The following is a 27791-nucleotide window of genomic DNA, read 5'->3' on the forward strand; positions in this document are numbered from 1 at the left end:
ATCATTTAAAAATTAAATGCATACAGTTTAGACCTCATGAATCACGCTGAAATAATGTCCTGTCTGAACCAATTACCATCAACACCAATCCTCCAAATTTCCTATCTCAATGGAAAGAAGACAGTATACATCTACCTATTCCTAAGCCATTACTGCAGAGCATAACGTTGCACACCTCTGCATGCCACTACAGGTACAAGTGTGAGCAACCAGGTAATTGCTTCAGTTTTCTAAGCTACCATTTTAACTATAATGCCACATCAAATGAGTAATAGATTTCCTTTGCCACAGTTTTCCTCACATGATACTGCTTTTATAGAACTCTGAATACACTTCAATGGCGTTTTTACACATAAGCCATCAATACAATATGTTCATTTACTTCCACATCTGACTACTTAAAGTGTTAAGAGTAGTAATTTGCATTCCCACATTCTTAAAAGCTGTTTTTAATGAGAATTTTCTTGTTTGCTATTTATACACATCATTTAAATACTTAAAATTTGGCAACTGAAAGGAACTGTTCTCTTTAAAATAAAGGATTTTTATTTCAGTATTTGAAATATAATTTTCTTGGGATCTTATTTGGTTTTGATTGTTTGAGGTTTTTTAAAGATCGGATATTCAGAGAAAAATTCTATTGGATGTATGTTACTCAGAAAACTTTTAATCATTCTTTGAAACAAAACAGTGATTAAAAAAACAAACAAAGCACACCAAAAACAACACACAAGACTGAGAGAGGCTCCTACATGCCCCAGCAGTTGAGAGATTTGAGTTCTTAAAACAAACCAGCAAGCCAAAATCCCCAAGACACACAGTTCTATTAAAATTACAGTATCAACTTCTGATGAATTTATGTTATCAATATTATATCTACAGGGGTAGCAGGCTATTGAGAAGAAGTCTGTGAAGAAGTGTTTTGAGATTTATCCACAGCATTAAGGGGCATGTATAAAATAAGCTTTGAAAAGAAACTATGGACAAGAAAGAAGGAAAGCTACTGGGCTGTGTTCACCTTCTGATGTATAGCTCTTCCCCTACTCCAGTGTATCTTGCTATCTGTGATTCACTAAGTGCTCACTACAACACCAGTAATTCCATACTTCAAATATCAAATTGTTTTATGTTAAGCTTCACAATTAACAGGTAAAAGCCAGGCACTAGGAGTGGTGGGGGTTTGTTACTGCAAAACCATTTGGAGACACAGAAGATGTCTGAGATGCTTGCCCCACCACACGGACAGTTGGTATTTATTTCCATAGTACAGTGTATCTGACTCGTTAATTATCAGGGAAGCATCAGCACAATCAAGATGGGTATCTACAATCTATGGATATTGGGAAAACAATCGATAAAAGACTATCACTAAGGTAGTTACTACACAGCCTAAAGAGGTAGCATATATTTAAGCCAAATAAAGGGGAAGGTGGGGAGTTCTTGGCATTGATTTCAATATTAGAACACGTAAAGCCCAGATCTGCTAAGATAAACGTGTTGCCATTCAGCACGGCAAGAGCATACAGTTAATACTACAGAGGCAGGTTCCTCACTATGTACCACAATCATATCCACAGCCGGTCTAAGCACACATCACGCTTAAACCGTCAGTCACGAGCTACAGCTGTAAGGTATTTTAGAGAAAAAACAGCTGGAAGCAGCAGAGCAGTGTAACGATTGTATGTACACACGCCTCGACTAAAAAAGATTACCAGATCCCACAATCGGTGGCAGGAGAACACACCAAACACACGTTTAGCAGATTACGCCTCAGGAGCGGTGAGACATCAGGCTGCTCCATCCTCCAGCCGGGAGCGAGCGCGGTCCCGCTGCCCCGGAGGAGCCACCTCACCCTGCGCGCACCGGAGATGCGGCTTTTCATACGAGCGGCCCGGGCGCTCCCGCAACGCCAGCGCGGAGCCGGAGCCCGGCCCCCGGCAGCGCCCCGCCTTTCGCCGCACCCCGCGGAGAGCCGCGCACCCGCGCCGCCGCCCCGCTCCGCCTCGGGCGCGGGGAGCCGCTGCCGCCCGGGGCGATGGCACCGCGGCGGCGGTCAGAGCGCCGCTCCGCGCCGACACACCGCGCCCGGCAACCGCGGGCGAACGAGACCCCCTGTAGGCGTGCGGGGCGCCGGGCTCAGCCCCGAGCGCGGCATCGCTGCCGGGCGCCCACTCCGGCAGCCGCGCGGTGCCCGCACGCACCGCCCCGGAGCCCGGCAGCCGCCCGCCGGCGCCCGCCGCCCGCGCAGCGCACACGGAGCCGCACATACACACCCAGTGCCAGCCACAAAAGCCCTCCGGGAGCGCCCGGCGGCTCCCGCTCCGGCGGGGCAAGGCACCCCCGGCGCTCCCCTCGCCGCCCCGGCTCGGACGCCGCTGCCCCCCGCGAAATGCGAAGTTCGGGCGCCCGCGGCGCCGCTCCCGCCTCCCCGGCAAACTTACCGAGCGCGGCCACCGGCTGAACTTTCAGCAGCGCCCCGGCTCAGCCCCGCCGACGGCTTCGCCCATCGCCTCTAGGTGCGGTGCCCGCGCCCCGCTCCCCGGCGGCTGCGGCGCGGGCCAGTATAAATCCACATCGCCGCTGCCGGCGGCTCCCCCGCAGCCCGCCCCGGCCCCTCCGCCCCGCCGGGGGGACGCGCCGGCTGCTGCTGCCGCGGCTCGCCCCGCAGCTGCCCGCGGCGGGCGCTGGGAGCCGAGGTGCGAGGGTACGCGGGGCCGGCGCGGCGCAGCCCCGCCGCTGCTGCCGCCGCCGCCGCTCTCCGGCGGGTGTAGTGTCAGCGGCGCCGCTCGCTCTCAGGGTGGGATTTTTCTTTTTTTTTTTTTTTTTTTTTTTTTTTTTCCTCTTTTTTTTTCCCCCTTTTCGGCTCCTCCGCTGTTAATGAGCATGCCCGGGAGAGCTGCGCAGGCGCCTTGCCCACCGCCGCGCCTCGAGCCGCCTCGCGCCGACCTCGGCGGGCGAGGGCTGAGGGGGCGCGAGCCGCGCCGGGGCTGCCCCGCGGCGGCGGCGGGCGGGGCGGGCAGGGAGCGGGCAGCGCCCGGGCCCGGGCCCCAGCCCCAGCCCCAGCCCCAGCCGGCCCCGCCCGCGGCGCTGCGAGATTTGGGCAGAGTTCGGGAAGTCTGCGGGCAGGTGAGGCGGCTGAGCTCGCCTCAGGGAGGGATGCTGCCCCGGCTCCGCGGAGATCCGCCGCCCGTCCCGGGGAAAGGGAGGAAAGAACGCCCCACCGGCGGGCCTCTGCCTTGGGATGTAGCGCAGAACACCTTTTAAATAATTTACCTTGCTCGGGAAATCAGACCGATAGTGGAATCAAGGCTTGGGAGAGGGACGCTGATTTATACAAGGTGCTTCAGCAGCTTTCCCTTCGCGATCTGAGTTTATTAGAGTGGGGATCTCCTGTGGCCACCTCAATTAACGGTCCCGGGTCTTCGTGGAGGGGAACTTCAGCTGGTGATGATCTCTATAATTTCATCATTTCTACACGGTTTATGCTCAAGAAGGCATGCAAGGCATAAAGGTTATTACCACCCGCTCTTTTCACAACAGCTAATTCTGCAGCAGCACTTATTTGTAAAAATTTTATTGTGCTGAAGAAACCCAAGGAACTGGAAAAGGTTTGCCTCTGAGGCTGGACCTGGCTCATCAGTGTGTCTCCATCCTGGTCTATGTTCACATGGATACTGCATACACCTATCAATTCCTAAAAATCACTGAGGTTATTTACATCATTTAGCTTGTGCATTCGGTCCCAGGAAAACATTGGGAAAAAGCGTGCAATTCACTATTGCTGTTACTTCTTTGTAAGTTTTGTAAGTCTTTTGTAAGTTTCTGCAGAGACGACCCAAAGTGGAGTCCTTTTGTTTACTCTGTACTGTGCCTCAGAACATACTTTATTCAGAGAGTTAGTTTATGGTGTTCACATTAAGTATTTGGGGAAAATAACATCTTCAATATGCCTATATAATATCTTGGAATGCATAAATAAAAGATAATAAATTAGGTAAAATCATCTGTTATTCTATACATTACTTTTATAGGAAGCCCAGAAAAGCCAGAAGTAACCAAATCTATTTTTCATGAATCTTGAAGCTATTCAACCATCTCCATCATTAACAGTTTCTAAAAGTTAATTATTTTAAGCCAAAACAGCCCTCCCAAATTTCTGTGATTTAGTCCTGGTAGGTGGAGTAATTCTTCAGCAGTATAGATCAGTCTGCATTCTTCCGAGCCTAAAGTAAAAGGTAAATTTCCTTCCCAGTAGACATGGTTGTTTTGGTTTCTTCTCTCTCTGGACAGACTTTAACATTTGTTTTTCATTAACACAAAAATTAGATACCATGGATTGAACATGGAAATAACTCAAAACCAAAGAAAGAAAAAGGTCTTGAATGAAGTCACCATGTTAGTCACAGAAACATAAACCAAGAAAGCTGACCCATCTGGATTCCAGGTTTTAAGACAGTACCAAAGTCAAATAAATATTGCTCTGCTTTGGGCAGACAAGGAACACAAATTAATAATAATTCTTCTTCTTGGAATCCTATGGAATTGCCTGTTGTAGTCATTAACATATAGCAGTCATAAAAAGATGGTAACCTCATCAAGGGAAGGCATAAAAAGATAACTATTAGAGGTGGACATTCAACTCTACCTCTGTCTCTTCAGCCACTGCTGAGGTAAATGAAACAAAGTGGATCAACTCAGCAGTGGAAAGTTGTTGCCAGGTATCAAGTGGAATGTCTGAAATGTCTGATGTATGTATATATATATATATATATATATATATATATAGTAATTTCAGATACCCATGGATGTTCCCTAGTGCGTCAGAGAAGCTCAAAGAGTTGCTTGGAGAACCATGCATATACTATGTATTATTCCATGAGAAAGATGCAGAAGAAAGTGTGGAATTTTGGGTGTGTTACATGCAAGCTCCAACAGAAATAGGAGCAGATCCCAGTGGGGATCCCGTGGGATGAGTGGGACAATAAGAGTTAAGGGGAAATGCTCCAGTAGAAGGAACAGATACAGATAGAGAGCTTTCCAAGAATCAGGATAAATATTTTACCCCTGGCAGCAAGAGTCCTTAAGTGCATCAAACCTAAATGCATTTAGAAAAAAAGAATTCTGACCCTCAGATTTCACAGCCAAGCCTGCTAAACTAGTTCAAAAGAAAGCAACAAGTAAAATATTGCTAGATATGCTGGTGCCAAATGGAGTTTTCTTACACAGGTAAGTTTATATAGTATTACAGTTCTGCAGTGGAGATTTTCTCTGTAAGTAGCAGGGGATGGTATCTCGAGTGCACTGGTGCAACACTCATTGTTGCAGCACTGATGCTAAGGACTGGCTTGACACCTTTTGGCCCTCTCAAGTTCAGATGAGCCTCCTGAGTCATTGTCTTTACCTCGTGAGTTATGCTGAAGCACTGGTTTTAAGTTATTATCATGCCTTCTGTGGGAATAGAGATAATTTCCTGCATTGCAACAATTTCTGAGACACAGCTGCTGGTCTCACAGCTGAAGAGGAACTTTTTAACCCACCTGGGGTAGGATATCACCATTCACCAAAGTTCTGTCAGCTGTGCTTCTGAGAATGATGCTCTGAGTTCCTCTTTGTGCCTCTGTTGTTTCAATCAGATGAAGTCCTCAAAAACTTCTCCAGAATTCTGGGGAATTTTCCTAGTTTATACTAGACTGCTTTCCTGACAACTGTGAGACATAAGACACTTCCCTAAATAGTTGAAGTGGTTGCTTGATTTACCATTTGTGGAAATTACTCCTTCTTACAGTTAACAGGCTTCAAAACACAGAGGCAAGAGGTCAGCCAGATCCCAATGCTAAGTACACAAAATACAAGGTTCAAATTCATAGAATCACAGAATAGTTTGTGTTGGAAGGGACCTTTAAAAACCATTTAATTCCAACCCCCTGCCATGTGCTGGGTCACCTTTCACTAGACCAGGTTGTTCAGAGCTCCATCCAGTCTGACCTTGAACACTCCAGGGATGGAGCATTCACAGGCCCCCTGGCAAGCTGTGCCAGCACCTCACCACCCTCCCAGCAAAGAAGCTCTTCCTAATACCTCATCTAAACCCACCCTCGGGCAGCTTGAAGCCATTCCCCTGTCACTCTGTGTCCTCATAAAAGGTTTCTCTTACAGCTCTCTTACTGTCCTGTCAGGTACTGGAAAGACTTAGTTTCTTTCTGTCTTTTCAACTATTTCAGAAAGGTGATGAAATATTTACAGTGAGTCCCTTAATACTGCTGGTAAACTACCCAAATATAAAGGGCATTGAGATCCCAGCTGTCTGACAGAAAGTGACAGAAGGGACTGAGTAGCACCAATAACAGCGCCCTGCCCCTTTTGGAACAGGGAGAAAAATTAAAAGGACATTAGAGACATTGTCAACCTCTAAAAGGACACTGTCGAGGAAGATCCTGTAGTGTACATCAACATGGGATCCCAACCATACTGCACAAAGTTGCCTTTTTTTTTTTTTTTTTGTTAATCCAGGTTTATACTTGATAAAACTAATGAGACTGATCCATCATGCAGAGTTTGCACAGTGGTTTTGGAAAGTTTCCATTTTTTAAAATGATACCTTACATCAGTCTGATAGAAGTGCATGAGGTATGGATGTAAAACATGATCAAAACAGAAGTCTAACTGTCCCCGGTGCAAATTCTCTGTAATGATGCATGAACTGAAGGGTAAAAGGGAATCAGGATCAGTTTTTAAATACTTATGAGCATACCATGTCATTATATGTTTTTCTAATTATGTTTGTACTGAAAATTGATACATTGCACTAAAGTGACATACAGGCACAGTCTTGCACTTAGCCTAGGAACATTCAAATTTTTAAATGATAAGAAAGGTGAAAGTGAGCTGTGAAACACCAATCAGAAGTTTTTAATTTCTAGACCAAAAGAAGGAGCCCGAAAGTAGGGAAAGTTGCTATTCTGTTTCATTCTCAGAGAGAAGACCTGACTTTTGTGAAGCTAGGCTAAATACATCGAGGTGTAGAAAACTGTCTATGAAATTGCACTTCCATATTATTACCAGTTCCTGAACAGGTATTGCCCCAGAATTTCTGCTAGAAACTGTACTTCATATAGTAGAGCTAAAAGAGAAGTAACTGCAATTTGTGATGGGATATTTCTTTCCAGAAACTGTACTCCCAGAACCAAATGGATAGATAGAAGCTGATTTTTGTTTTGGAAAAGAAATGAAAACTGATGCATTTTCATAGTCAAGTTGGTGGAAAAATGTACCAGAAATAGATTTGTTTACAGAACAGTTTCTACCGTGCAAAAGACTGAAGGAAGCAGCAGTGCTTTGTAGGATGTTTACAGGCTATGAAAAAGGAATCCAGACATGATACTGACTCTCTCTCAAGGCTCTCCATCGCTACATGACATGGGTCTCCTTTGTTCCTTTTTAAAATTTTCAAAGAAAAGAATAGGTTTTACAGTGTTATATCTCACATTCAGAAAGAACTCCTGTAAATAACTGCAAACATTCTCACAAAATTCACCTCTAAGCTATCTTGTTCCAAGATGCCTACTGAAAAAATCTGGCAATAGTTGGGCTGTTCGTGTGCTGCGGCTGCTGTCTAACGCATTGACCAAAAATCCAAGCAAGTTTCCTGATAAATTCTCCTGTACTTGGATATATCGATTATTCTAAGCTTACAGTAGCAAAAAATGTGCATGTTTTCCACCAGTATGGCTCCTTTTTGCGAGCTGTGGGGAGAAGAGGGAAGCGCTGCGGTTTCGCTGGCTGGGGAGGCGTGTTCCTGGCTGATTTTCCTATCCCATGAACACAAGGTGGTGCTGATGCTCCTGGCACCGGGGCTGATTCGCCACTTCCCAGGAAGACTGGCTTGGGTGGTGGTCGCCGATGCGTAGCTGCAGTACCAGCTATTTCATTTGCCTTAAGTTAATTATAAGAAATACTATCTATGAAGATAAAAAATTTTGTTTAAAATTAAACTCTTGGGGATTTTTTTGATAAACTGGGGAGAAAAAAAGTCAATTTCCAGCTGACATAGAGAACTTTTTTCTTCATTATTTTGGTTTGAACTCCAGAACCCTCCAAACAGGCCAGTTGTATTTCCCAACTTCACTCCAAGACCCAAATAAAAATGAATTTTAGGTCATGAATAAAAAGGCAAAAAGATGTAAGAGCATCCATATATTTTCAGATCTTAAGAAAAAATGGAGAAAAACCCTAAATTCACATGAAAGAAACATGCAAGATGTATAAATAAGTATACTGCCAGGTAATTGAAAGGAGCTGGAGGTATGAAAAGATTAGTTTAAATGCTTTGCTGCCTTTAGAGGGAACTTCTTTGGTACTGCAGAAAGCTGTACCTAAACTAGAAGATTTGAGAAACCTTTTACTAAGAAAGATGACTATTAAGAAACATTGTTGAAAAATATTCAATTGAAACGTTCATTCCGGAATATGAATGCATGCTAAAAGAGCTTTGAGTCTATCCCCTTGCCCATTAGAGTGGAACTAAGGTAAGGCACTTCTGAAGAGAGATTAAACTTCCATAAAACAGGGATCGTTTCTTTCCCAAATGAAATAATAAACTTCTCATTGCATTGAAAGCTGACACTGGAGAAGATAAGGAACATAAAAAACAAAGTCATGTTTAAAAGAGTATTTTGGATACATTGTTTCATCAGACTCATGGCTACCTTTCAGTTTATTGTATAAATAGGAAATCCTAATCAGGACCTGTTTTCAAATATATTTTAGAAAGACATAAAGTCCCTTCTTCCATATTTCTTTTTCAGGTTCATCTGATAAAGACATATTATCACGTTAGGGAGAATTCTGACTTACAGTTCAGTGCAATATTTTTTGAGGCAAGTGAACATACTTTAGGCAGGATAATCTACCCAGCCTTTTCCTGTTCCCTTATATTACATAATAATCCCCTGTGTTCCTGCTGCTTTTCTTCTTTCTTGTATTTCTGCTGATCTCTGTTGCTTATGTATTTACTTTTCCCTTAGGAGAGTATACAAAAAACAAGACCTAAATATCTTAATCTCTTCAGCTTAATTAGACATGAAAGTAACTCTGGCCTCATTAAGAAATGTCCTGAAGCAACAGGTAGAATGGAATAAGAGGAGTTTGAAATCTGATCCTGAGATCAGCTTGTCAGACAGTCCTAGTTATTAAAGAAACCTGGGAAATATCTACTGTAGAGGAAAACTAAATGCTTAGTATAAATCTCAGCGGAAGAGATGACTAATTAGGGATAATTATACACAGATTTCTTGCATTAAAAGTGCTTTAAAACATAAACATTCAAATTTTACTTAGACTCCCAAGTGCTTCCTAGGAGGCAAGCTTGCAAAAACTTCTTTTAAATTATGTCAAATGCTTTTAAACCAAATGGTTTTTAAGAGGCATCTCACTGAAAATGGTGATGCCTTGAATTTTCTTGTTCACCTTCACATTTGTAAGAAACTGCAATAAAATTTGTGGCCTAAGCTAGTATCCTAATTGTCCTATAACAAAGGTAATTGAGAGTCATGCTGGACTAATTTGCTACTGTTCTCTGGCAACTTCAAACCCAAAATTCACTTGATAGGAAGACATTGAACTGTCTTCAGTACTGAGGCTGAAAATTGGAAGGTAACATAAAAATGATGCTGTGCTAAAAAATATGTTATCTATGAAATAAAACAAACCAAACAAAATCAGAACAGAAGTTCAACCCAAATGAAACAAACCAGATGATCCAATGCTCAGGATACAATCCATTAGCAAATTGCTGGAACATACAAAGGTTGGTATAGAAGATTGTCAGATATCTTCATCCCTCAGCATCACTTACACTGGAGCAAATAGAGAATCTCAAATTTTTACAAGAGAATTTCATTTTTTCAGCTTTGTTAGCAAAATCTCTTAAATGACTCCCACAAAAACTGCAGGTTGAAACTGATGGATGTGGGGTTTTTTGAGGTAGTAAATTAAGACATCTTATTTCACACAAACATTTCTGAGGCTTACATCATTATCATGCAGGTGTTCAGGAAAATCTATATATACTTCTTTATTCATTGATATTCAAGATTCATTGAGAAGGTTTTTAATCTTTTAAAATATTGTCAATTCATATGGTTGCTTTTGGAAAAACAGGAACACACAGCAATCAACCATTCATCCATCCACATAGATACCTGTCAGATTCTTTATCTTCTATTGCACATTGATGTCAGAAGAACATAGAATGCCTTTATTAACAGCTTGAACAGTGGGAAAAAGTGTACACTTGGCGAGTTTGTGAATAATACCAAGTGGAGAGGGTGGTCCATGCACAGCCCTGGGATCACAGGACCCTCAGGAAGTTCAGTCAGGGGTAGCACAAAGTCCTGCATGTGAGTGCAGAGGAGTCATGTGCCTGTACAGTGCAGAGGCGAGGCAGGACAGCAGGAGCACCTGAGGATCCTGAGGAACAAACTGAACAAGAATTAGCAAAATATCCCTGAAAGACAGCGGGCCAGGCTGCATCCAACAGGTGGGGGAAGCCATGCTGTGCCTCTCTGCAGGATGTCTGAGTCCACACCTGACAGATGGTTTAGAGCTCCCCTAGTACAAGACAGACAGCAACTTTCTGGAGTGAGTTCAGCAGGATGGGACAGGAAAAAAAGCAACAGGCATACACGAGAAATTACAGTTAGATATTATGAGAAATGTTTGCACCATGGAAATACTAGAACATGTTGCCTGGAGGGGTCTTTGGGAATATTCAACTTGAAAGGTCCAGGCTCCAAGTAGGAGTAAGATCAAAAATTTCTTGAGATGCCTTCCAGCTTATTTTTTAGTTCTATGACTGATCTCTTTTTTTCATTACACCAGAAGAAAACAGGATAAAAATACTTTCATATAAAGCATTCACAATCACTCTATTTATAACAAACTATTCCTTTTAATTTATACAACCCATTGTTCCAATGAGATAATAATCCTGAATAGCCACAGAAAACACAAACATTTTTCAGCACTTCACTTCAACTTTGTAAAGTGAGGTTTATATCATCATTGTCCTTTCAGCCCTTACTGTCTTCTAGTTATGGTCATTGCTATCAGCATATATTGAAAGACATTAGTGATTCTGAGTGGGCAAAGAGTTAGATTATGCAGCTGGTCATAACAAATAGTGGTCATAATCACTGTGAAAAGTTTTAAAATGAGCTGTTCTTCAAGTATAAAAATCTCAGTTTTATCACTAGAATTAGTGCTTTATTATTAACCATTTCAGTAGTTTGAACTAAGAGCACATGTACGAATTAAATATTCTCACCATTCTCACCATGGATTTTTTTTCATTTGCTTATCATCAGAACATACTGTCAGTGGTGATGGGGATAGAGAGTTAACAAAAGCAGAGTGTGGACACCCATGATCATACAAAATACACTGCAATGAAAGTAAGCACTGCAGGTGGCTATAAAAATGTCAGGAAAAGGCAATGAATTTGCAAGACTTGTCTTGCCAGTAAAAAGTGAAATAAGTAGAATACTGTGGCCACATTTGTTCTATAACTGGATTTTTTTAAGCAGAAAAGAACCTTTTTCGAAGCAGTGTTCAAGTCAAAATGGAATTGGACAGGAATTATTTATCAGACAGACAGTAATAATCTGTAGCTGGATGGTGTCTGAATCTTACAGTGCTATAGCAAGCACATAGACAATTACAGAAATATTCTGATAATTATTAATGGAGTTTGAGGGTGCCAGTTGCAGAAGGCTGAATCCCACATTCTGTAGCACATTTTTAACTAAAAGTTATGGGATGAAAATGTTAGTATTCAAGTCTGCTTGCTCTTCTCTGCTAATTTACATTTATATTCTTAATGTCTAGCTTGAGCCTAGGGAAATTTAAAACTCTATTTCATTAATGCTAACTTTTACAGAAATCCCAATATGCACAGAAGTTCCTGGATTGCAAGGCTAGTTAGATGAGAATGCAGAAGCTAAATGTAATTGCTGGGTGGTTATGATAGTTAAATATGTACTGTCAGTTTTGACTTTTGAAATCCCTATAGACATGAACCTACTGTTCTAAAATATATGAAGGAACAGAACAATTAATTAAAATATCTTTAAAACAAGTATTTTGAGTTTACAAACTTTCTACAGATATGTTTGAAACATATCGGTATCTGTTACACCACAACAACATTGTGTTTGGTTTTTCAGAAGTTCCTGTGAAGAGTTAGATAATTTGATCTCTCCTTTTTTCAGCTTCTGAATGGATGGCAAATTACAAATACATGTGCAGTCATTTTAAGAGTCCAGGCTGGGTCGTGTTCTGGCAGGCTTTTGTGAAGTGCAGCAGTTTTACAATGCTAATGCAGCATTAATGGGCACCCATTTACTGGCTTCCATCAGCTCTGAGCAGAAGGTTCTGATGCAACTTCTCAAAATAACCCATTTAGAGATCTGGGTGCAGTAATCTTGGTCACCTGCAGAAGTCTTTGCATAGATATATATATATATTTGTGTGTATATGTGTGTATACACAAATATATAGATATATATGTGCACACACTTCTCCTTGGGCAATTATGGGCTCAGAAGGAATAAAAGTTAGTAATTTTGTTACACAGTGATTTAGTACCTTAGGTCTGCCTGCAATTTCTGCTAGGCACATTACTCCTCACCCAAAGTTCTGAGCTGCCTCAACCATTTGGAAGGTTTGTAATTCATATCCATTTAAAAAAAACCTAAAAAACAACATTTTCTTTAAGTGTTCTCAAATTTGTGTTTGTATCCATCTTGCACAGGTAAAACTGCACCAGTATGAGACAGTAGAGAATCAGATAGAGAATAAATAAATTAAAAGTGATTATGAAATATGCATGGGGCATTTATGAAAAACCATATTTTCTGCAAGGTAATATCTTATGGAATTTATAGTACAGTATATCACCAAAGAGAGAAACTGGAGAAAAGGTTAATAGCTGAACTAATTATAAATCCAGATATATCTAATTCAGCCTCCTAAACAGTATCACACCCTTGCACTTTAAAAAAGAAGCTATAAGGGAAATACTCTTTTGGAACCTATTGGTCTTTTCTGTAATATTTATTAGTAAACTAGAATTCAATTAATTATTTATAAGTTTCTGACACCCATCTTATTTGTTTGATATCTAATTTTTATCAGTAGTACTTTGTAGACAAGCAAGTACTTCAGAAAAGCAGAATGCATTGTAAATCTGCAATAGCCTTTGGGAAAATGTATTGAGTATGTAAACCTGACTAAATAACACATGGGGATATGGGACAGTAAGTTAAACTTATAGTTTTGCTATACTTGAAGTAAATTTTAATGTTTCTGTTATTCATCCGAAGTGCAAAATCTTTATTTTGAATTTTCACTGTGCAGCAATGGATCAGAAACACAATCATTCTCATGGGAATGAGAATAAAAGCATCAGAGTTCCCTCACGCCCCTTTCACCTCATGCTTCTTTATGTTGTTTGTGTAGGGAATGGGAAGAGGACAATCCATTTCAAAGAATCTAACATAATATTTGGTATAAAAATGAATGACTGGATGAAAAGTCTGTTTATAAATGAGTAAATTATGTGCAGTTCAGTTGTTTGCAAACTGATCGTCTCACATATGTGTTTAAATTTATATATATATACACACACACACATAGTAGGGAGCCTTAACTTGGTATAGAAATATTATTACATATCCTGTGGTCCACTGATGGGATGTATATGTAGTATAGCAGCTCCCACAGCTTTGAATTTTAGAATTTGGAAAAATGAGGCCTTAAGCCTATATACTATTTAAAAGGATCTAATATCTTGCTGTGGAAATGCATAAGAAAGGTTTCTGGTGTGAAAATAAATGAGATATGTCAATCTTAGTAGAAAAATATAGAAATACTATGAGTCATGAGTAGAAATAATAATGAAATATAGGCAGAGTTGAAAGATAAATGGAAAAGTGCAGTAATACTTCTTAAAACTGTGCTTTGCCATGCAACATTGCTAAATAGTATCTATCTCACCAAATTTTTACAGCTGAAGACAATATTTTGTAGATTTAAATGCATTATTTTTTTCCTCTTTCAAAGATCTCACATTACTATAAATGCCACAATTGTCAGTTGTTTGATAATTTTACATAGTTGTCACAAAAAGATAACTTTTTTTTCAGCGAGCTCAACAGATGTAATTATCCTTTTGCTGGATAACCTATCAAATGCAGAAAGAGCTTCTGTTCCATAAAACTCTCAGTGGTCGTGGAGAGCAAAGAATTACATACATTTATTTTTTCTCAAAACTAATAAAAGTGACAACTAGCCAAGCCTCTCAGTAACTGCAACTAAATGCAATGGCTTCCAGCCTTTTGATTGACTGCTGACATTCTTCCTGAATCCTATTCTCTCATCCTTGCTGGAGATAAAAAGCAGGAGGACCAGAAGTGATGGAATGCAAACTGCAAGGGTCAAGGGAGTTACTGCAGCCAGTGGTGCTGGAATCAATCTTGGCTGAGGGGAAATAGAAGAAGTCTGAGCTACCTTGCAGCTCCTGCTTCCTCACTGAGTGATGATGTGGGAGTAATGCAAAAAATAAGTAAAGACTCTTATGTCACTGTTCCAGAGTCACTGACTTAGGAATCCAGCACTAAGTTAGATCTACTCAAATTAGGTCCTGCTCCCAGTTTGGCAACTGGACCATATTCCAGACCTTATTTTTATTTCTGTTAGAACAGCACTGACACAATAAACAATAGTCTCTGTTAATGAAAAGTATGTGATGGGAGTGTGAAAAATCCCTATTGGTATGGTGTGGAAGAACAGAAGAGAAAAATGTAATAACTTTACAAGTGTAGAAAATAACTTTTGATATTTAGCTGCATGAAGATATGTACATAATGTTTACTGCACAAATTCTTTTGAACCAATATACCTTTTAAGAGAAATTGTTAGTAATCTGTTTTCAAGAAATATAAATTTTTTACTTTTAAATGTGACCCAAAAAACCTCTTCAAAAGCCCATCAAACAAAACCAAACTTTACTCCAGTTGATAAGCCTTCTATATAAACACAAGCATTAAATCTTTATCTCATTACCTCTTTCCTTGTTAGAGGCTAAATGATACTTCTTTCCATTGTAAGAGGAATGAAGAGTATGCATTTTCTGAGCTGCTGAAGCTTGTTATTGAAATTAAGCTTTATGACACTGCTGTTTTCCATACTTGGACCCAGTCTATTGGATTTGTTTGGCTGCGTCCAGAAATAAGAAGGGCAAATGTCAATGCATTTTGAAAAGTAAAGGCAAGGAACAGGTTGTTAAATGGGCTGAGTTAAGCAATCTCCTAGGAAGGACAGCTACTAATAAAAGTAGTATTGCTTGTCCTAATGTGCTCCCGTTTCTGTGACAGTACTGTCCACACTCATTGTCACTTCCTTTTACATTTGATACCTTTGCATCTTTGTGGTTTTCAGTAAGATTGATTCCTTTAAAAAGGTCAGATGGCAAGGAACATCTCAACCCCGTCACTCGTCCTTACATAAAAGAATGTATATTTCAGTGTTTATGAAGTGGTGAGAAAGTACTGCTTCTATTTTCCAAAGAATTCTTGTCAATTTTCCTTTCCACGTGTTATAAACCATATTGATGTGAATACCTTCTGAAGTTACTCAGTCAAAAAAGTAATTCATTTCAGTAGAATGATTTCTGAGGCACATCACTGCCCTGTAGACTTTCATCATATTCCTTTCTTCACATGAAAAATGACTACATTTCTAAACTGCAATTTTAAATATTGAATAAGGCTACTGATATCAATAAGTTTGATTATTCAAGACATGAGCTTACAAAGTGTTGAACACTGTTATTATCAAGTACAAAGCAAGAGTGTGCAGTCTTTTCAATGTAGCTGCAGCACTTTGGAGAATTGAACCCTAAAGAAAGAGAATTAACAGTTTACAAGAAATTAATGTAGAGAGATGGAAGCCAAGATCTGGCCCTTTAGATTATTTAGATATCTTAATTTAGAAAGATATACTTAATTTATATTAAAAATGCATCCAAGCAATGATCAATAATTTTTATCACTTTAGCCATGTATCACATCTATTTCATAGTGTTCATATTCCCTTGGATCAAGGTGTTGGCAGTTCTGGATATTTAACACTTCATTAACACACAGTATTAGCGTGTAATAACAGGTTATACTGACAACAATATGCACTTTGCAATTTGACAACATTCATTTAGAATTAGTAACAGAGACTGAGCTAGGAAGCAATTATACTATAAATGGGATGGCAGAGAAAACCAGATTTTTTTGTACTTTATTAATAACTTAATATACAGATGTCAAGGTTCTGAGGAGCTTCTGTGTTACCATCATATTTTCACACAATTTCTATGGAAATAGAAGACAAAGGAAATTAGACATATGATCACAACCCTAGTTGCCTCTGCAGTTTGTCTGTATTTTACTGTGCTAATTCTAGGGGAAAGAAAAAAGTTTAGCTCTGTATCCCATCAGTTTTCCAGCTGAGTTTCTTTCTTAGAAGTCAAATGAAATTCTGAAGAGGAATGGGCAGATATTTATCTTTCTGCTCTATATGTATCATCTTGGAGCATTAATGTTTTAACTAAAAAATGTCATTTTTTCAGCAGTTTGATAAATAGCAAATGCACTTTTTTTGAATTAGGATTTCTGTTCTGTAAATTGATTTCAACATACTTAATATGTGCTTTGATTCTTACAGCTCTTTATCTGCTCCTTTATTTCAGTAGTTTTCTTTCTTAAGGAGTACACACTGTGGATGTTTTGCCCAGGGTGTTCCGATTCATCTGATTCTAGTGTGCTTTCCTATTCAGATAGTTGTCACAATTTGAAAATTTATTTTCTTTTCATCAAGAGCTTTCTCTTTCCATGAGGTATAATTTTATTTACTTTTCCCTTTTCTTTTGTCCTTTCTTCCTGGTTCTTTTTGATACCTCAGTTAAAGAAAGCAGCACTCATTTAATGCTGTTGTCAACCATGGCTGAATACATTACTACAGTGTAAATTATTCTGCTTTCATGAAACACTAAAGGAATTGTAATCATACAAATTCTGTTAAGTCAATGGAATAACTTGATTGAATGACAGAAAACAATATCCTCTCATTTCAGTAATCTGGAACCTACAAATTTGATAGCAACACATCCATAAGCACTGATGAGCCTTGTTTGCAGGTGAGTAGATAAAGGCCAATAGAGAGCAGGTAAATCTCAGAAAACCTCATCTAACATTGTTTACTTGGGCTGGTTTATGCTTTAGGGGAGTTGCTTCAATATGTGTATCTGAGAAAGTAAGACACTGAAAAATGGTTCCTTAATTAACACTGGGGCATTTTATATCTTGCCACTGTGATTCCAGATTACCCTACTTTACTGTAAATTGTTTTTAAATGTTGCCTGTTTATCAGGGTCAAAATTAAGTTAAGATCAACATAAAATGTCATTATCTAGTCAAAGATTGTCAAGTAAGAAAATGACATAATTGATTAGTTTTTATAATACCAATGTTTTGAAATTATATCACCAATTTTATCTTCCCTTAAGGAACACTATATAGAGGGAAATACTTCGTCATTAAAAATTTTAAGATAGTGTCTGGATGTGACTGTTACTAAAGATTTTACATTGGCAGGAAATTACAGAACTGCAAATGAAGGCCTAAGTTTTGAGAAGAGATTATACAAACATCTTTAAATCTTGGATTTTTATCCTCTGAGTTTCTGTATTTTGCCTAGAATTCTGGCCTTTGTCTTGCTATTCAGCAATGAATTAACTTTAATTTAAAAGAATTCATTAAAAATTGCAATTGCATTTCTGATCCAATCTCTAAAATAAAACTCCATTCAGTTTCTTCAGTTTTTGTTGGTCTGACTGGGAGAAACACAGCAGGAAAATTATTTTTGTCACTGAAATATGTATAGGAAGCAGTATCACTGAGTAAGCAAACATCAAATTTGTAATGACCTGGATACGCTCCTGGGTTGATAAACGGTGCATAATAAATTGTGCAGCTCACCAAAACAGTGGTGGCTTTTTAAGTGAAATTCTTGCATCCATCACAGTTTCCCTTCAGCTTTTGAACAAAGGTTTGCCTTGCAGTCTGCAGGCCTCTTGAAAAATAATGCTGATCTGCAGTATCCTGAGAACAGATATGTTTAACCTGTGTCTTACTCATGCTGTGAGTAGTTCTAGTGCCACCAAAGAGCTTCAGTAGCTCTGTCAAGTCCTCTGCTAGTCTGAGTCATATTTACTCCATATTTTCAAAGAGTTTCTCTGATATGATAGACAAAAGAAAAGGCATTGCAAGCAAGGAAAGATTTATACTGGCAGCTATCTGTTGGAAAGTATAGGCTGTTTTATTCTTTAACTTTCTACAGACATGAATCTGCTTATTACAGAATTTCCCACTATTCTCTGAGAGCCATTGAAAGAAGATGTCTTTTCAATACAAGCCATTAAAATCCATTTTCATAAGACTCTCAATAGTGTGTGTGTTTAGGTATTTAGACTACATCAGAATAGGAAATCAGTATGAAAAAAAAAGGAGTCTCCTCTTTCCTCAGGGTGAACAATGTTTCTCACCTTTGATCGTGAGAACATGTTTCAGTTTATGGTTGGGAGACAGGCTCCTTTTCTTCTAGTACTGATAGAAGCTATCCATCTCTGCTCTGGGAGCCACACAGCTGCCTGCACCTTCAGACAGAATGTTCTGTCAATTGGTTAAGGCAGCTGTGATGGAAATTTTTATCCAGAGGACATTTCAAATACAGAACAGCAGCCCCATGCTGACATCAGACATAAGTGCAGCTGAAGCCATGCAGCTGGCACAAACAATGTGCCTCCCCACTACCTCTAGCCATGGCGTGCCACCAGCTCCAGTAACAACAGTTCTGTCCATAAAAGCTGCTTCTCAGGGGTGAAATGAACTGCCTTTACATTCCTTTCTACTGTGTGCTAGACAAATAACTGATTATTAAATAAAATAGTTTAGATTGTACCTTGTAAAGAAAATTAGTAAGTCTTGGTGCTGGTCTTCAGCTATAGTCAAATAAACATAATTTTCACTGCAAGGGCCCCATTTGGACACAACCAATTGTATCACAGCAATACTTGGTGATGAACATATCCACATCATTAGTACCATAGTAACTACTATTAAGAGAAGGCTTCATTAGCAGCTCTGATAAGGAGGCAAGGATATAAAAGGGGACAGTGAGAAACCTTATCCTGTTTTTTAAACAATGACACTTGAAGGTCATGGCATGGTAGCACTGGGAAAACTCCAGTGCCATGTCTGCTCCCCAAGCAAGCAGATCTTTTGGTGCTGTGAATATAGACTTCTCTCATGACACTAAAATTTTAGATTACTATATCATCTGAGATATGCTTCAATCTATAAATATAAATAAGTCTTTTTGCTTGATATAGCAGCAATGAATATTGAGAAGTGAAGAAGTGAATATCTTTCCATTACTATACTCAGTTTATTCCTTTTTGTTATCTAAGAATTCTGATCTGTATGCCTTTGCTCTTACTGAGTGGATGTATTCCAGTATTCACAGCATATTGATAATTCTAATTTTAAAATCTATTTGTTACATCTATTTCTCCCCCCCTTCCCCCTCCCCAATTTGTCATCCTTGTGGAAAATATAACACTGCAACTCTGAATTAAAGGATGAACATACTGAATAGTTTTTTTGGAGCAATATATTTGCACAGCATTATCTGTGGTTGGCCTCTGAGTCACCCCAAAATAAGGCTCCATTTTTGCTGTGCTCTGAGCACAGTAGAAGAGTGTCTTGGAACTCAAGACAATCTCAAGCAAATCCTACAGGTATGAGATGAACAACTAATTTACCATTTGATGCCTTGCTTTACATTTATTGTTTGAGAGAAGTGGATCTCCATGCATAGAGATGAAAATCCCATGAGTGACATGATCGGGACATGTACAGTGGAATCTCCTGGATCTCTCCCCCCCTCCACTCCTATCATGCCACCTCCTCTCTCGTGTGCTTTCTCACCTTTCCCGTATCCCAGCACCCCAGGTGTAGCACAAAGCATTTTACAAGTCACTGATGTGGAAGCAGGATGAAGATGTTCTCCCACACAGAGAAGCCCCACCTGCAGCACACACTGGGCCATGGCTGCAGCCTCTCCCCAGCTGCTCTCAGCCTGTCCTTCCGTCCATCAGATGACATTTCAGGGACTGTATTTCAATGTTCCATTCAATGCCTCGTAGGCTTGCATTCACTTCAACCATTGTGGAAAGTGCAGGATTTGGTCACAACTGTTTGTAAGATTCCAGCATTACAGTGCTAAAACTGTCAGCTGTACAGAAAAGCTTATACAGAGAAAATGAGTGACTTGACAAGTTTTCAAAGTACTTGAAAAACTATGGTTCCACTAACACTTAATCTGTATATAATTTTTTTCCAGAAGCATTCAGATTTTGCTGATATCAGAAGCTGATATCAGGATCATAAGGTGAAGTGCATCCAATACCAGGAAAATTGCTGCAAAAGGGACTGATCTAAAGGATATATCACAAAGGAAAAAAAAATAGTTTATTTTTTTATACATTGTTCAAATACAGAATGCTTTTAAAAAGAAACTTATTTCAAGTCCAGCTCACTAAAAAATCTCAGATAAGCTATCAAGACTTAACTCTTATTTATTTCTTTTTTATTCAGCTATACCTCAACACCATTTTATTTTATCCTTAGCTGACTGAAAGCTTTGTGTATTTCTCTAAACTCCATCTGTATACTAATAGTGTCACATCTGTTTTCAGGTTTTCAAGCTTGCTGCTAATGGAGACTTTTTCTGGACATTCTGTACAGCATTTTCCATTTTAGTGGTAATGCTATTGACCTAAGAGTTTCCATCATGCACTAAAAAGTATTACAGGTATAGATTTCTATTTCTTTGTAAAGATCCATAATACTCTGTGCCAAAAAATTCTCAAAGTCATGAAAAAATTACACAATCATGTTTCTATACCAAAACAGAAAGTCCTTCTAGAAGTGCAAAAGTAACATAAGTTATTAGAAATCTTATTAAAATATTACTGAAGAATTAGTGCACGAATTTATATAGACTGTGAGTAGCTATTTTAAGAAGTAACTAGGGGATATTTTTAGAAACCCAGCCTTCTAAGCTGGCAGTTTAAGTACTCATATCAAATAAAGTTAATATTCTTGTACTATAAAATCTCTTAATAATAGTGAGAAACAGGAAATAGGGAAGGAGAGTACACTCTTTCAATTTAATCCATGTATTCCAAAAGATAATTTTACATTAAATTTTGCAAGAGTTGTCTGGCTTTTAAACTAGATGCAAAATTATGAATGCAAATTTTTATGCCACTTGAGAATTAATACAGGATATACATATGCTTTATTTTAACCCAGTTGTAGTAGTAAAACTTATCAAAATTTGGATTATATTAATATCAATGAAGTTTCAATGGAGTCAGAACCAAAATGTGGATTTCTTCTTGGAGTTCTGCCATAGAGATGTTTAGGGTCAAAACCACAGCTGGAATAAGGAGTCATGCCTATTCTTAGCTCTAGGGATCCCACTGAGGTTTATATGGGAAACACAACAGTGAGTCACATTGGAATCAGCAGATGCCCGAGGTTCAGTATTTCATAGGAATAAACCTACTAATCTTTCCACATATCATATCTCAAAAATAGGAAAAAATCGAGTGGAAACACAGATTTACCAGATTTGATGTGGGAAGGTCATGCATAGAGATCTAATTCACCTCTGAGTGTGTCAGGCTTAACTTTGAATGACCTGGTGTTGGCCAAACGTGTCACAGCTTCAATGTTATTTAAATGTGGGTGTTTTGTGTGTGAATATTAGCAAAGCCCTTGCTGCTTTAGATAAGCAGATGACATTCCATTCCTCTTCGTTTCCCTCATTAAAGCAAAGAAGTTGAATATTAATGAGTGTGGAGAATTATGTTGTCATGCATGTTAGTCTAGAAAATATAAATTCATCTCATAAAAAAGTCAAAGGATCAAAGAAGGTTTTTACTGTTAATTGGAAACAAAGTGTCAATGGTGTCCTGATTTAAAGGGCACTCAAGGAGGATAAGGGACGGTGGGGCGTTTTCTTTTCCAAAAAGGAAACATAATTAAGGTAGGAGTTGCTAATATTATTTTACTAAAATCCTTTTCGTTGCCTGTGTCATTCAATGTGGCATTCCTGATTTTCAAAGTAATATTAAAAACAAAAATATATTCTTGCAAACATAGTTCCAACATTAATAAAAGTAATATTATTATAGCCAAGACCACTTTGCTTTTAAATCTACACATTTAGTGCAACTAGTATGTTTTCATTGTTCTCTTGGTAAGTAAGCTTAGAAATAGCACATTTAGCTTGTGGCTAATTAATAGACAGAAAATAACAGAGGATAACCTCCATATTTTGCATTCTTGTGCTCAGCCCTAATTGCAGCAGTGCAAATTGAGGCTTCCTTAGCAAGGCTAGAAATGCTGGATTTCTTGCACACACACATGCACACAGCAGAGCGATAGAGTGAGGGAACAATTCTATGTTAATGTTTTTAATTAAATATGCAAACTGTAAACTCTAAGGGATAGACCTCTCACTTTTCTAATGAGACAACCTCTGTACCCTTACAAAACAAAAGGCCATTACTCGGTTTCCTCAAACATTACAGAATTCTTCAGATACGGCTTACAAAAGGCTCTTATTCTTTACTGCAGCCACAGTAGATGTTAATTCTTATTTTCATATGAACAGAAATTTGATGAAAAAAGTTGAAAACCTATTCACCCTAAAGCACAGTGCTAAAGTCAAGTGGATATTGACAAACCTATCTGAAACCTTCCTGGTCTTTTTATATGATCCCAAATGTAAACCTTAAAATGGTATAAAAGTCACATAGTTTGGTCAATTAATTAAAATGCTCTAATATGTATTTATTTGCATGGCAAAATCCAAACAAAACTATTCAGTATGCTCCTCCACATGCCTCAGCTGAAATACTCTGAGAATAAATTAATACCATTTCTCAGTTCTTGATTTCACTAGAATACCTGTTAATAACATCAAGATTTAATTAACCTGAAATAGAATAGAATAAAAATAGAAAAATAGCATAAAAGTATAATACTACAAATCATTACTGCTTAGAACAGAGTCATGTGAACTTTTTTTCAGAGTAATGGAATTTACATGATTACAAGTGCAGTGGGTGTCATTAAAACTTCAACATTTGCCACCTTTTGTCATTGTAATTCTGCATATATTCAGGGCCAGTGAATTTGGAGGTCTTAAAGCATCTGCTGCTTCTATAAATGTTACAAATTTTATTTCATTATAAAATAATTTGAATGTTCTGCTGATAGGATTATTCTGCTGCCTGAGCTTGCTGCTGTCACTTTTCTTTGAACATAGACCCTCTGGGGAAAAGTCACCCCAATGGGCTATTCCATTACTATTGTTCAAAACCAGGACATTTGTTTTTAATTTTAAAGTTTCAACTCCATTCCTCTAAGCTTGCAAAATGGCAAGTCAGTGAAAAAAGTCCCTTCTTAAAGACATGAATGCATGGGGAATATTTTAGGACATATATGAGTAATCACTCCTTCATCTCTAGGTAAGCTGTAGACAGGAGTTAATTGCTCAGCTCTCAGAAACAGGACTTTTTGTGCATGCTTGGGTGGGGAATAACCCTGTGCCTGTAAAGCAATTCAGCAAGAGTCATTAATTCCAGCATGACATGAAGCAAAATCTAATGTGGTTTCAGATTGATGGGAAATTAATCATTTTTTCTTGTCACCACTTGAGACACAGAATCTTAAAATCATTTAGGTTGGAAAAGACCCTTAAGATCACCAAGTCCATAGGAAAACATGAAAGCCAAGCCCAAACTGGAGAGCTTAGGCAATCCATGCTGAGGAGCAGAAGCTTTTAGGCTTTACTCCTGGATCAAGAACTGCAGGGTGACAGTCAGGGGGGAGGCAGGGTGGGGCAGGGGGCTGAGCCAGGGCAAAGCCAGGGAGACACAGCTGCTGAAACACCACCCTTCCAGCTGAGCAGCCTGCACTGTCCTGTAAGAAGGGAGACAGGAGCACCAGCTTTCTGCATGGACTGCCATGTTTTCTGCAGTTCCATCTCGTGTGTTAGGGCTGGGTGGCAACCAAGGCTTCAGCACTAATACCTAATCATGGTAGGACAAACAAATGCTCTGACTTCTCCAGGAGGGCCCTGATGCCTCTTTCCAAGAGCACCAGCCTAGCTACTGTTCTCTGATGAAAGGATTTTCAAAGTTTAGACTTCAAAATATGCTTTTCTATTCAGCTCCAAGGAAAAGATAACCAAATAGAGAGTTTTTAACTGAACAAGAATCTTCAGTTACTGCTTTCATATGTTTGCTTAGATCTAAATATATATAATTAATAAGATCAGTGTAGTTAGAAATGTAAATGATCTTTTTAGATCACCTCGTCCATCTTTGCCAGCACAGCATAATTTTCATCTCTGTGTTGTCTGTTTTCTCTTGAAACCTTGATAATCTGTAAGTCATGTAGGAGTAATAAACTGAGTGCTTAGCAGAAATGTTACTTGCAGATGATAATCACAAGCCAAAGAAAGGCAACGCTGCAATACACACTAAATTTATGGATTTTGTTGTCCATCACAAAATGCCAATAGCTCTTGGTGTTGAGTGAAGTCAAAAACAACACAAGTACATGTAGCATTCCTGGGGTTTATATGTTTTGACTACAATACACTGCATAGAGTGGTGTTTACTATTTGAATTTTGCCTAGGAAAACTAATTCATGGTGGTGGCACTGAGAGCAGAATCAAGCAGAATCATGCTGTCAGGAAATTGGTGTAAAAATATAACCCAGAGCTTCCCAACACAGGTAATTTGCTGTAAAAACACAATTCAGGAGATATGTCCACAAGCACACACAGGAGGGCTATTCGTGGAGGTACTTATTAAGAATAGTGGGAGTTTCTCTAACCCAGTGTGTTACATGTCTGTCATATGTTCAAATCCTTTAAAGTGAATATAGGAATATATAAAATATATATAGCAACTTCTTTTTTTTTTTAATGTAGGAATACCCAAATCTGCTGCTGAACCGAGGAAAAAAACAACATTTGTGATACAGGTGAAGAAGATAACAGCTGTGATTATGCTGAGAGCTGCCCTTTACACAGAAATGAAACAGAATAACTATGACTTGCAAAAAAATCAAACCTGCTTTCAAACAATTCTTAACTTAGCACAGCCTTCTTCAAGGGACTGAGGAAATCCTAAATCTTTTTTATCCATTTAGTTTTAAATATTATTTGTGTGTGTGTATGTATATATACATTTATATTTAAATGAGTTATTATGAAGGAAACATTCAGTTTGGAACCAAACGTTAATAGACTGGATTTTTTAAGTCTGAAAAAATGCCTTGGAGCTTTCCACACTTTCTTAATGAAGCAAAGTCTTAAGAACTTAATGAGAACAATTAAAACATCAATATTGTCAATAATTGTACTTCAGAGCATTTTCACAGAGACGTCTGACTACTGAGGTTGTCTGCAGTCCGAAAGAACGACAAATTCTAGAGTGAGGAAGAGCAGAAATGCTATCTAGAAAAACCCGCTGGGACAACATAAGCTTTGTTGAATATCTATTTAAAATTCAGGCAACTCAACCACTAAAACCCCTACCTTAAAGAAATTAAAGGAAGGGGCACCTTTTTCAACATCCAAAATCCCCTTGCCAGAGCCAGCTGTCTCTAGGCTCTAGCCAGCTGTCAAAGGCTCTAGCTACAGATTTTCAGCTTTTATCTATCTTTTGGAAACAAACAACTCCACAGTTCTCTGTGGAGTACTCTAATTAATGAAAGCTCATGCATTTATTCTGCACAGTATATAAAACTACTCACAAAACAAAGCAGAACAAGGTTCATCACATCACTCACAGTCTGAATTTTCCATCACTGGAAAGCAGGAAAGGTACGATCAGTTGACAGATTCAGGGCATGGGACTGACAGTCGAGGAGGGGAATGGGGGCCCAAAGAGCTTGTGCAATTCCTGTCCTTGGAGGTTTTCAAGAGCCCTCAATAAAAATCCCTGAGCTGCCTGGCTGAACCTTGACCTTTCTCAGCAGGAAGGTGGACAGCGTGTGAGCTTCTGAGCTCTTTGAACGTGATCCTGCCTACCATCCTTTCACTTTCTGTCTCCATGTTCAAACTGGTTTTAAAGCAGGAACTACCCATACAACAAAGAATAATTAAGATGAGTGATAAGTAGACTCAGTTATCAAGGTTTAATACAACTCAGATGTTGCCTGAACACCCTCTTGAACAGCTTTGATCACCCTCCTATTTCTAGGAGTCTCTTCACTTTATGATTACAAAGTCCGTCAAGATGAAACGCACTCCACAAATGCCATGTATATTCATTTTTCCTGTATTTTAACCCAGTTGATGGATCAACAAAGACACGGTTTACTTTCATGACAGATACCTGCTAATTTTGTTCTGCCTCATGGAAAAATGCAGCTAATCTGAATGCACTGCAGTGATTTCTTTTCTTGTTTTATCATGTCAGATACCTCTCTCCTATTAATTCAGGAAATCAAAATCTATGCCAGTATGCAAGGGATTCAGAAATACTCCACTATTTATTTTCTGTGTAAATCCACAATTTGAAGGTAAACCAAACAACCAGAGCACAAAGACTCTGTGATTCAGAATTGGCATGTAGAAATAATCAGGTTTGTAACCAGGATTATGACCAGAGATTATAAAGATTTTTTAAAATAATGTAAGGATATGAAATTTCCTCCAATGAATCTTACACAAGTACTAATGCAATCTCATTTATTTTAAGTTTATGCTATTATTTTCCTTTTAGTTTATGAAGAAGAAAGCATTTGAGAATATTCATTTTCTTCTCTACCAGTCTTTATTTGATTTATTAGTATATTAGATTTTTCAGCATCAGTTAGTCTAATGTAGGGAACAATTTGAGGCATTACATAATGAATGCAACACTGAGATCACTGTTTAAAGAGTGAAAAATTTCCCTTCTGAAAATATGCCCCATTCCCATTGACAAACTGTATCTAAACTTGGATGTCCCATCAAAAAGGCTAAATTTATAAAAGTGGTGAAATAGTTTTCCCTCCACTTCCTTCAGTACTAATATATACGAGATGAAAGGAAAGTATGGGGTCCATAATAGCACAAGACTTCATTTAATAGAAACATCAACAAAAACTATGCAGTGCATGTTAGAATTTGAAGAAAATATTTAGCTTAACATAGCTTTAGTAGTGGAAAGTTTCAGGTGTTCTGAAACTTGCTGACTGCATCTGTTGAGAATCCTAGCTCTTACACAGCCCAAACCCTCTGTCCTGGTGACAAGACAAACATTTTACAGGAACTTTCTCTCCTTTTTATTCTACTCATGTAAAATTAGACTTTGCAGCCTGTCTGTCTGAAGTGGGGGAAGGGGAACAGTAACAGAGGGAGGAAAAGCAGAAGATTGCCTTCATTTAAACTAATTATTTTCTCTCAAGATCCTTGCAGTAACAGAAATAATTGCTTAGTTTCATGAAATTCCTCCAGATAACAGTTTATCCTGGCCTCAGAGCAATGCTTGAGAAGCACAGGTGGAGGCTGTGCCAACTCCCCTATAAGCTCATCTCCTGATGCC

General features: G+C 38.8%; 1 protein-coding gene and 1 long non-coding RNA gene across 11 annotated transcripts in view; both read right to left on the bottom strand.

Annotated features, from left to right (window-relative positions):
* The window catches only part of TENM1 (teneurin transmembrane protein 1), an 838901-nt gene that overhangs the window by 304890 nt on the left and 506220 nt on the right, over window positions 1-27791 (bottom strand). For 3 of the 10 annotated variants that reach the window (XM_068204874.1, XM_068204875.1, XM_068204863.1), the window contains exon 1: window positions 2442-2994. The exons of 2 other annotated variants lie outside the window; for them this stretch is intronic. The gene's annotated coding sequence lies outside the window, so the exon portion shown is untranslated. 5 more of the 10 variants (XM_068204880.1, XM_068204876.1, XM_068204873.1 and 2 more) reach the window with 4 other exon arrangements.
* Window positions 14297-20092, bottom strand: LOC137482513 (uncharacterized). Its single transcript, XR_011004108.1, has 3 exons — window positions 19931-20092; window positions 15121-15273; window positions 14297-14535 (listed from the first exon to the last, which is right to left on the bottom strand). It is a non-coding gene; the product is annotated as an uncharacterized lncRNA (long non-coding RNA).

The sequence above is a fragment of the Anomalospiza imberbis genome, chromosome 14, assembly GCF_031753505.1.
Source record: "Anomalospiza imberbis isolate Cuckoo-Finch-1a 21T00152 chromosome 14, ASM3175350v1, whole genome shotgun sequence".
NCBI classification, from domain to species: Eukaryota; Metazoa; Chordata; class Aves; order Passeriformes; family Viduidae; genus Anomalospiza; species Anomalospiza imberbis.